The sequence below is a fragment of the Antechinus flavipes genome, chromosome 4 (assembly GCF_016432865.1).
Source record: "Antechinus flavipes isolate AdamAnt ecotype Samford, QLD, Australia chromosome 4, AdamAnt_v2, whole genome shotgun sequence".
Taxonomy (NCBI): domain Eukaryota; kingdom Metazoa; phylum Chordata; class Mammalia; order Dasyuromorphia; family Dasyuridae; genus Antechinus; species Antechinus flavipes.
In genome coordinates this window covers 178,593,757-178,604,558 of record NC_067401.1, presented here as the reverse complement: position 1 = coordinate 178,604,558, position 10,802 = coordinate 178,593,757, and the positions used below count along the sequence as shown (strand labels likewise).

At 35.1% G+C, this 10,802-nt stretch overlaps 1 long non-coding RNA gene across 1 annotated transcript in view; it reads right to left on the bottom strand.

Moving 5' to 3' along the window:
• Positions 1-3,422: 3,422 nt before the first annotated feature.
• LOC127560768 (uncharacterized) overlaps positions 3,423-10,802 on the bottom strand; it is a 73,944-nt gene continuing 66,564 nt past the window's right edge. Inside the window, exons 2-3 of the long non-coding RNA XR_007953401.1 lie at positions 9,704-9,918; positions 3,423-3,801 (exon numbers count right to left, since the gene is read on the bottom strand). This is a non-coding gene — a long non-coding RNA (uncharacterized LOC127560768). The remainder of the gene's footprint in view (positions 3,802-9,703; positions 9,919-10,802) is intronic.

Genomic DNA, 10,802 nt, shown 5'->3' with positions numbered 1-10,802 from the left:
AATTCTCCTTGTGCAACAAGAAAACTGTTTGGTTCTGCACAGATATATTGTATCTAGGATATACTGCAACCCATTCAACATGTAAAGGACTCTTGCCATCTGGGGGAAGGGGTGGAGGGAGGGAGGGGAAAAATCGGAACAGAAGTGAATGCAAGGGATAATGCTGTAAAAAATTACCCTGGCATGCGTTCTATCAATAAAAAATTATTAAAAAATTTTAAAAAAAGACTCAATCAAAGAATAAAGAGGGAAAGTGGTAACAATTTAAACAAAAGGAAAAAAAGTGCCAATTCCATCACATTTATTCATCACATAATCTTGTTGTTACTATGTACAATGTTCTCTTGGTTCTACTTACTTCATGAGCATCAGTTCAATAGCATGAACTTTAATAAAAAATCATTTTCCTGGATCAGCAATATGGGGATGGGGGGCAAATAAATATAATTCCAATCCATCAGAGAAAAACAAGATTCTCCTCCTCTCCTCTAGGAAAGAATCTAAATTTGCCTTGGAAAAGGGTAGGAAAGAGTCCAGGTATTATTGCCTTCCTATGAGTCACCCGTGAGACAACTCATGTGAATATATGGATTTTACTTATTCACCTCTCTGAACTTTCTGTCTGCTTTGATAGTAATTGGCAACAAAATAATCCATGGGTCATGAACTTAGGTTTTGAATGATCTTAAAAAAATCTTTACTAGAAGATTTGGCTTTCCTATATGTTGTTTAGTCATTTTTCCAGTTGTGTAAGAGTCATTGTGACTTCATTTGGGGTTTTCTTGGCAAAGATGCTGGAATTGGTTTGCCATTTCCTTCTCTAGCTCATTTTATAAATGGGGAAATTGAGGCAAACAGGACTTGAAGGGTCAGAGGCCAGAATTGAACTCAAGTTGGAACCCAGTGCTTTAGCCATTGTACCACTTGGCTGGCCTTTCCTATGTGAAGAGTAGATTTAATAATTATAAAAGTGACTTCAAAAATCAAGAAATAACTAGGAAGCTGTTGTCAAACAATTCACAGTCACAAAATATAATTGAGGGAAGCCATATAGAAAAAGGCCTATATATTTGGATCCAGGAGAAATGGATTCAAATCCCAAATCTTTTGTTCATTACTTTCATGGCTTTAAGTAAGTCATTTTCCTCATTTAACTCTTAGTATTCTCATTTACAAAATGAAAGGACTGGAATAAATTACTTTTAATGTCTCTTCAATTTCTAAAGTTTATACAATATACAGTTCCAGCCCATTTCCCTGGAAATCTAGGGAGTGGGAATGATGAAAAAATCAGCAGGCTTTCTAGAACTGTTTTTGGTGGAATAAAATAGAAAGGAGTCTGTTGAAAAGTTCATGTAATCACCCAGCTTCAAGAGTTCTGGAAAGCTCATATTTGATTACCTGCCAGACACATGCCTCTTTGTATATATCAAGCACTGGGGAGACCTCCATCCCCTACTCAGGACATTGGTTCTGTCTGGAGCATTCTTCCCTGGAGGCTTGTCACTGTCACCCACATTCAGCTACCTCAAAGAATATATGTCATACTGGCAACTCACAGGAGTTATAAACACCGAAATTCGGTGACTGTATAAAAAGTCTTCTGTTTAGCATAGGCTGTGACAATGGCTGCTATTGCCCACACTTTCATTATGGAGATATTTTCCCTCTTACTTGTATTTTTCTGCAAAATACATACCTCAGTGAGTTGTTACATTTTGTTGCCTTTAAAATTTTTAAAGAGGTGACTTAATTCATGAAGGTACAGTATTTGCCATTTAGTAGCATATTGAAATGAAAAGAGTATTTTGTCAAAACACTTGGAAAAGGAGTATAGAGATCTAGATTAGAGCCCCAGATCTTCCATCTATAATATCTTGGGCAAATTACTTTCTCATTGGGTTTCAGTTTCTATATATTAAGATTGCTTGGGAGAATAGGAAGGTTTGATTAGACAATTTATCTAACTAATTCTAGAATTGTTCTAGCATAGTTAACAATGGAAAGCAGAACAAGTAAGTGTATATGACTTCACTCACCCAATTTTCATTATCAGAAGAAACAATTCAGATAACATCTTGGTATATGGACAATGCATCTACAGATAGATTTTTCTTTTTAATTTTTCATAAGCCAACTACTAGCTGTACTCATTTTAAAGATTCTATTCTCAGTGGAAATTGATGGAAACTAAGCTGTACTAATTAGCTACAGGGAAGAGGAATTTGGACAAAAGCCCAGGGAAGCTTCTTGTGATCTCTGAAGAGTAACAACCTGCATAGAATAAAAACAACATAATGGGGCTGGGAAGTAGCTCTGCTAATTTCTAAGAAATCAATTTTGGTGCAAGGGAGCAAATGCATTAATTGACCCTTTCAGAAAACTCTTTCAGAAAATCCTTTAAAAAAAAAAAAAAAGAAAGAAAAAATTCTTTAAGTGCTAAAATCTTTTTTTTTTTTCTTTTAATTCACAGGGCCTTATTCTGGGCAGTAAAATTTAAGATCAGACTAGAAGATGGAACAACAAATTGAACACTGAATCCTTTTTTTCCTTTGGTGTCCAAAAATATAAGGCACTTCTATAAGGGACCTCTTTTCCTCTTTCTGGTATAAACAGACTGAGGTCCCTTTGATGTACTTACAGAGTAGAGAAATAATTGTGAGAAATTGGGAAATAACTGAAAAAGTTGAAAATATAAGCTGATGGTCTGGGAATCGTTAGTTACATCACAGAAGATAGATACACATATACTTACATATATCATTTTAGGTATTAGCACAAAGTGGTATATTACTTCTGTTAGTTCTTTACTACTTTTTTTCTGTTCTACTTTCACTATCTTATTCTATGTAATGACTATTCAGAATATTCAGAATTAAAGAGTGCTAGTTTGGAATATGAATAACCTGAATTCAGATTACTTAGTACCTGTGGGGCTCTGAGTGAGTCATAACCATTACCTGCCTCGTTTCCTTCTCTGTAAAATGGGCACAATAGTATCCAGCTAAGCTTTCATGAGAGATAATATTTTATAATACTTTTCTAATCTTAAAGCACTATAAAAATGATAGCTATAAGCTACTTAAATGCATGTTCTACATTTTGAAACAGAACCTAGCCTTATTCCACATGTAAAAAGACTAGGCCATCTGGTATGAATGTCCTTACTTTTCCCCTCTATTTCTCAAAACTTTTTGTCATTATTTTCCAAATATATCTCATAAAGGCTAATTCCTTAACTTGTATTCTACTGTATTCTCTCACCTGACTCCAACAATCATATTTCCTATCTCTTGTCAGTTTTTAATCTCTTCCATTCCTCTTGGTATCATACAATTCTAGCCCTAAAACTGCATGAGATTTTAACTTTAATCTAATCTTTTTATTTTACAAATGGAAAAGCTGAGGCCCAGAATTATTAAATGATTTTCCTAATTTTACACTGGTAATGACAAAGTTAGGATTTGAATCAGGTTAATCAACCAATCAAGACATAGTATAAAGCAATGATCAACTAGTAGTTGTTTATAATTGAGCATTAAGAGATACAAATACAGAAAACAAAACAATTCTATTCATAAGTTTACATTTTAATGCAGGAGACAAACAAATTATATTCATGAGTGTCCATCTTTACTTTGCTTCCGTGTAGGGTTATTCTTTTATTCTGCTAAGAAAATGTTTATTTTTTTTTCCCTTTTCATTCTCCCCTCCATCTCCCTCAAGCATAAGCAGCAGGATTTTCAGGTTTGTAGACAACAATATAGAAGGACTGGATATTTTCTCCAGTCTTCTTTAACTCTGAAAAAAATAAAAATAATTATTCACCAGAGGTAGAATAATTATGCTATGCAAACAAACCAAGAAACTTAACAAAGTTTTGAATTAACATTATGAATTAATTAATAGTGAAGAAATCTAATCCCTAACATGCTCACTCAGTAAATCTCTCCCTAACACTACCCTAACTTTCAAGTTCTAAGAGGGTATATTATCCATCCCAGAAGCATGTACATTGGACAAACTTGGCAATTTCCCTGCTGATATTACAGTCTTTGCTGGTTTGCCTTGCCTCTGCTCTCATTCCAGTATTTGTTACAAAAAATAAAATTGACCTCAACCTTGCACTGCACTTGAAGATTTTGAAATATTGATATTGACCATAGGACTAATCAACAACAACAAGATAATGAGGATTAAGTGATTTCCTGAGGATCATATGATCCTCAGGAAAGTAAGGGTCAAATGTTTGAGAGTGTATTTGAACGTAGATCTTCCTGATTAGAGGGCCAGCACTTTATCCACTGTGTCCCATAACTGTCTCCATCCATCTTTTTTAAAACACTAGAAAATGAAAGACTGAATGGACCTAAGTGGTATTTATCTAACACCAAGAGCCAGTATTATATCTAATAAGGATAAATTATACTCTTTTCCATTAAGGTCAGGGTAAATCAAGGATGTCCATTATCACCACTACTATTTTTCTTTCTTTTTAATTTTTTCTTTTTATTGAACTAAATACAAAATAAGAAAAAAACAGATTAGAAAAAAGAAAGACAGAACAGAAAAATAAAAACCAAAACAAAACATTGTCATGTGCCCAGCAGAACATGAAAGAGGATTCAACACATATAACAATAAATTTCCATTTTAAGAAAGCATATATAACAATAGAAGAAATTATATTCATGGGTATCCATCTTTACTTTGCTTCCTTGTAGGACTATTCTTTTGTTCTCTGCTAAGAAAATTTTTATTCTTTTTCCTCCTTTCATTCCCCTCCTCCATCTCTCTCAAGCAGGCAACAGTTAAACACAGATATATTTATATATACATACACATACACATTCACGCCCGCTCAAAGACACACACACACATATATATGTCTGTAAACACACATGCATAGGCTTGCATACATACATGCCCACATATACTCAGGCATATATATATATATACTTATTCTATATAGAAAAGACTGACACCATCTGGCATGAGTGTCCTTATTTTTCCCCTCTATGTCTCAAAACTTCTTATCATCATTTTCCAAATATACCTCATAAAGGCTAATGCCTAAACTTGTATCCTACTGTATTCTACCACCTGGCTCCAACAATCTTATTTCCTTTATCTTGTCAGTTTTTAATCTCTTTTTTCCTCTTGTTATCGTAGGATCCTAGTCTTAAAACTGAATTGGATCTTAACATTCATCTAGTCTCATCAATTTACGAATGAAAAAATTGAGACTAACACATCACACAGATTTTTCTGATTGCATCTTTAAGTTTGACAATCTAAGATTATTATTATTATATTATTATATTATATATAATATTATTATTATATTAGCCCCAATTTTTTTTTAGTAAATTCTACTCCTGATTTTTATTATAGTATTTCTGTATATCTCTTATTTCTTATCCTTGCTAATTCTTCTACTTTAATTCTGTTCCTTAGCTTGCCTTGTAATTACTTAATCTCCCCCCACCCACTCCCTCTCTTATCTTTTCTCCCATCTTTTCCTTCCTTCTTTATCCCATTCCCATTAATCTACACACCTTATCCCACTCAGATTAATCTAAACATCCTTCCATACCCCCACTTTATCTTATATTACCCTTTACATTTTTTTATTCCTTTCCCATTAATCTACACACCCTTCTGTATCCCACTTTTCTTTTATCTCTCCTCATTAATCTACCTACCTTGTCTCACTGCCATAAATACAAACATCCCTCCATACTCCAGTTTATCCTGTTCCCTCCCCTCTTCTCTTTATTTCTTTATAGATTTTGGAGGGTGCTATACCTTTCATGATATATATGTAGTTTTGCCTATTTAACCCATTCCCAATGTGTTTGAGAACTATTAGCCCTTCTTCCCCTTCTAATGATTCTGTCTGTTCTTCCTGTGTATTTCATTTGTATAACAATTGCTATTTTTACCTTTCCCTAGAGCAGGGGTCCTCAAACTTTTTAAATAGGGGGCCAGTTCATTGTCCCTCAGACTGTTGGAGGGCTGGACTATAATAAAAACAAAAACTATGAACAAATTCCTATGCACGCTGCATGTATCTTATTTTGAAGTGAAGAAACAAAATGGGAACAAATACAATATTTAAAATGAAGTAAAGTTAAATCAACAAACTTCAATGGGAACGATGGGCCTGCTTTTGGCTAATGAGATGGTCAATGTCTGGTTCCATATTTTTCACTGCTGGTCATAACAGGTGATGCAAGTGTGCATCTGTTATTCTTGATCTGATTGGAGATTTCAAATGTTTCATTCTAGAAAAAGTCTGTTCACAGACATAAGTGCTGTCAAAGATGGTTGCCATTTTGAGTGCATGGTTCCTGAGATGAGGATATGTCTCAGAGGGAAGAGATGCATAGAAATTATGAAGGCTGCTTGACTTGAATGCATCTTTCAGAGAGTCACAATTCTGCAGTTCAGCCAGTTCCATTTGGTAAATTGTATCCACATTTTCAATGTCAATAGAAAATGAGTTACGGAAAAGCTGTATGTCCTGTTCATGGAGATGAAGCTCTTTAAATCTAAATTGGAACTCCTTTTGCAATTTTTCCAGTGAATCCACACATGTTTTGTTTGGGAATGCAATCAGCAGTTTTTCCGCTAATAGATTTTGAGTTGTGAGGAGATAACAGAAGTTTTCCTCCTTCACTTGTTTGATGAGGAAGCCTAATTTTACTTCAAATGCTTTGACATGTGATTGCATATCACAGATAAATTTCCTCTTTCCTTGAAGTTGCATATTGAAATTGTTGAGTAGCTCTGTTACATCTGTCAGAAAGGCAAGGTGCCATTTCCATTCTGCATCATTGAGCTCTGGTACTTCTTTGTTTTTTGAAAGCAGAAAAGTTGTAATCTGTGGAAGTAAGTCATAGAAATGTTTCAAAACTCTCCCTCAACTCATCCAATGGACTTCTGTGTGATATAGAACATCTTCATACTCAACATTTAGCTCAGACAGAAATTCCTGAAATTGTCTGTGATTTAGTGCATTAGCTCTAATGAAGTTAACACAAGATACCACAATTTTCATAACAGAGTCCCACTTCAGTGATTTACTATATAGCGCTTGGGGTAGATGAGGCAGTGTATGGCTATTGGATGAGAATGGTTATGTTTGTCCATCTCTTGGTTAATGCGAGCAATTACTCCTTTCTTAGACCCCACCATGCTAGGAGCACCATCAGTTGTCACGCTGGCTAGTTTATACCAGTCCAGCTCCAAATCATTACGAGTTTAGCAAATCTTTTCATAGATATCCTCTCTTCTAGTTGTTCCGTTGATGCCTTGCAGTGCAGCAAGCTCTTCTATGACTTCAAAATAATCATTCGTCCCACAAATAAAAATTAGAAGTTGTGCAGAATCACAAACATCATTGCTTTTGTCGAGTACCAAGGAAAATTATGAAATTTTTTTAATGGAGTTTTGCAAATGCTGATGCAGATTGTCACCCATTTCTTCAATCCTCCGTGTAATTGTAGATCCTGAAAGATTCACTGTACTAAATAAATCGGCCTTTTCTGGACACATCTCTTTGGCAACAGAAAGAAGGCATTTTTTAACAAATTCTCCCTCCACAAATAGTCTGCCAGTGTGTGCTATTATGGCAACTTGAAAACTTGCTTACAGTGGTGAAATATTTAGCTGCTTCTGCTTCACAAAAGTATTTGGCTGAGTTGTCAATGTATTTTTCAGTTTTAATATTTTATCTTTTCTCACTTCTCCAACCCAACAATCATATTTATCTTTATGCTGAGTTTCATAGTGTTGATGCAAATTATATTCTTTGAACACAGATACTATATTCTGGCATATCAGACACACAGCTCTTTCCTTGTACTGCATGAAAAAGTAATCATAAGTCCACTGTTTTCTGAATATCTTGCACACCGAGTCAATTTTTCTTTTTTCTTGACATCATTATTTCCTAGGGATTCCAAATTGCTATTAGTAAAATACCAATATCTATATACAACGCTACAAAAACAATATACCAGCAATAACTTTGCCCGCATAGAGATATACAGACTGCAATGCCCAATTTCTTCCAAGCTGCCTCTCCACTGTGATACCTCCGTTTCCCGCACTCTCTCTCCTGCTCTTCGCGCTCCTGCTTCTGACCTTCACTGCTGCAGTGAATTCCCCCTGCAGCAGCCGTGACATGCACAGCATGCATTGTACATCCCTGTCTGTTGTGGTGACTGCTGTTACTGTACAAGGCTGCGGACCATCAGTTGTCCATCTTCTGCATCTCTCTCCCTTCCCCACACCACACACCTTGGCCTGGGAACTCACTTCACCTCGATATTGCCTCTCACTCTGTCTCCACTGCCTCAGCCCAGTGCTGGAAGTGTGCATTGCTAAGGCAAGTTTAGGTTGAATGTCACTTCCAGTCTGATTTTGCCATAACCGGCAGGCCACCTAAACGTCCTCAGCATGCAGGTTGAGGACCCCTGCCCTAGAGAGTTTTGCTTTGTGGAGTCAGATACTCAGCTTTGCCCCAACTCTTTTGAGCTACCAAATTTCTAATGTCAATCTTAAATGTATGATATACATTTCCATATGAAAAAACAATCAACTTGTCTGTGTTGTTATTTAACATTAATTTTTGATATTGGCTCTAATATTTTAAATTTTCTATTGAGTTTGGATTTGGTTTAAAGTTCTGAAAATCTGCAAGTTCACTGATTGTCCTTTGAATATTATAGATAATTTTTCTGGATAAGATATTTTTGGCCACAAGTCTACTTCCTTTGATTGCCACTAGATAGGATTCCAGGCCCTGCAGTCTTTTATTGTGACTGCTGATAAGTCCTATAGAATTCTAATTGTTGCTCCTGCCTATTTAGATTGTTTTGTTTTCTTGTTTCTTGAAAAATTTTCTCTTTGATCTGGAGGTTTTAAAATTATGCAATAATATTTCCATATGTTTTCCACTCTTTGAGGTAGTGACTGGTAGATTTTTCTCTCATTTCTACTTCTTCCATCAGTTTATCCACTCCAGGATAATTTTCTTTGATTAATTTCTTGCATGATTGTGTCAAAAATACATTATTGTGTTCTTTTTTTGGTCACAGCTTTCAGGTAGCCCAATTATTCTTATATTTTCTCTTCTTGATCTGCTCTTCAGTTCTGTTGTTTTTCTTACATGTTTCACACTCTGTTCTATTTTTTCATTCTTTGTTTTTATTTTGTTATTTCTTGGTTTCTTATAGCTTTGCTAACTTCCTCTTACCTAATTCCAAATTTCAAGAATATTCAAGAATCTTATTTTCTTGAATAATTTTATTTATTTTATCTATTTTTCCTCAATATCTCTCATTTGATTTTTAAATTATTTTTTATAAATTTCTCTAAATTATCTATGGGTGAAGAGCCATTTAATATTACTCTTTGATGTAGAAGAAGCTTATATTACTTCAGTGTCCTCCTCTGAAGATAAACCCCAGTCTTCCCTATTCCCATAGAAAGATTTTATGGTTGAATCCTTTCTGCTTTAGGACTGGTTAATTTTTTTTTAATGTGAAGTATTAGTGTGTAAGCTAATTGTGGGATAGGGCAATGGTGACTCTAGCTTCACTCATCTTTCTCCTGGAACACCAAACTAAAAGCTCCACTCTCCTACAAGTGCCCACAGTCAGCCACATCTTTGCCCCGTTGCCTCTGCACTCACCTTCTTGCCCAGGGCTGCATCTCTGCATCACAGCTGGGTCTGGTGAGGTTCATCAGTCTTCTTGGGCTCAGACCTCTGACTAATCATGCAGTCTGTGAGGTGAAATTTCTGGATTCCTGCTGCATCTCCAGTCAAACACTTCTAGCTTCAGGATTCTGGGCCTGGGGTCTTCTTGGGTTCACCAGACTATGCTCATGCTGAGGCACAAATTTGTTCTGTTTAGGGGGAAAATGTGGAGAGTTTGAAATTTACTAACCTACTTTGCCATCTTCCCAGAATCCTCCTCAGCACTACTATTTTTCTATTAAGAGAGTAAGCATAAACAAGAAACAGAATTACTACTTTTCTGAAATGATATGATGATGTCCTAGAAGGCCAGCTAAAAATAATTGAAAAAATTAATAGTTTTAGCAAAATTGAAAGATATAAAACAAATCCCCATAAATCACCATCATTTCAGCATATTACCAATATGCTGAAACATAATAGGAATAGATAGTTGATATTTCATTTAAAATAACAACATGGCAAGGAACTAAATATTGACTTGGGGAATGGCTGAATAAGTTACAGTATGTGAAAGTAATGGAATATTATTGTTCCATAAAAAATGATGAGCAGGCTGATTTCGGGAAAGCCTGGAAAGACCTACATGAACTGATGCTGAGTGAAGTGAAAAAAATCAGAAGAACATTATATACAATAACAGCAAAATTGTGTGATTATCAACTGTGATGGACTTGACTCTTTTCAACAATGAAGTGATTCAAAGCAATTTCAATAGAATTGGATGGAAAATGCCAATCTCTACCAGAGAGAGAACTATGGAGACTGAATAAGGATTGAGACATAATATTTTCATCCTTTCTTTTCTTTCTTTCTTCTCCCCCCGCCCCTTTCATCTGATTTTTCTTGCACAACATGACAAATATGGAAATATGGTTAAAAGGATTGTACAAATTTAGTCTATATCAAATTGCTTGCTGTCTTGGGGAGGAAAAAGAAGGTAAGGGAAGGAGAGAGAAAAATTTAAAACACAAAGTTTTACAAAAATAAATGTTGAAAACTATGTTTGCATATATTTTATTAAATAAAATAC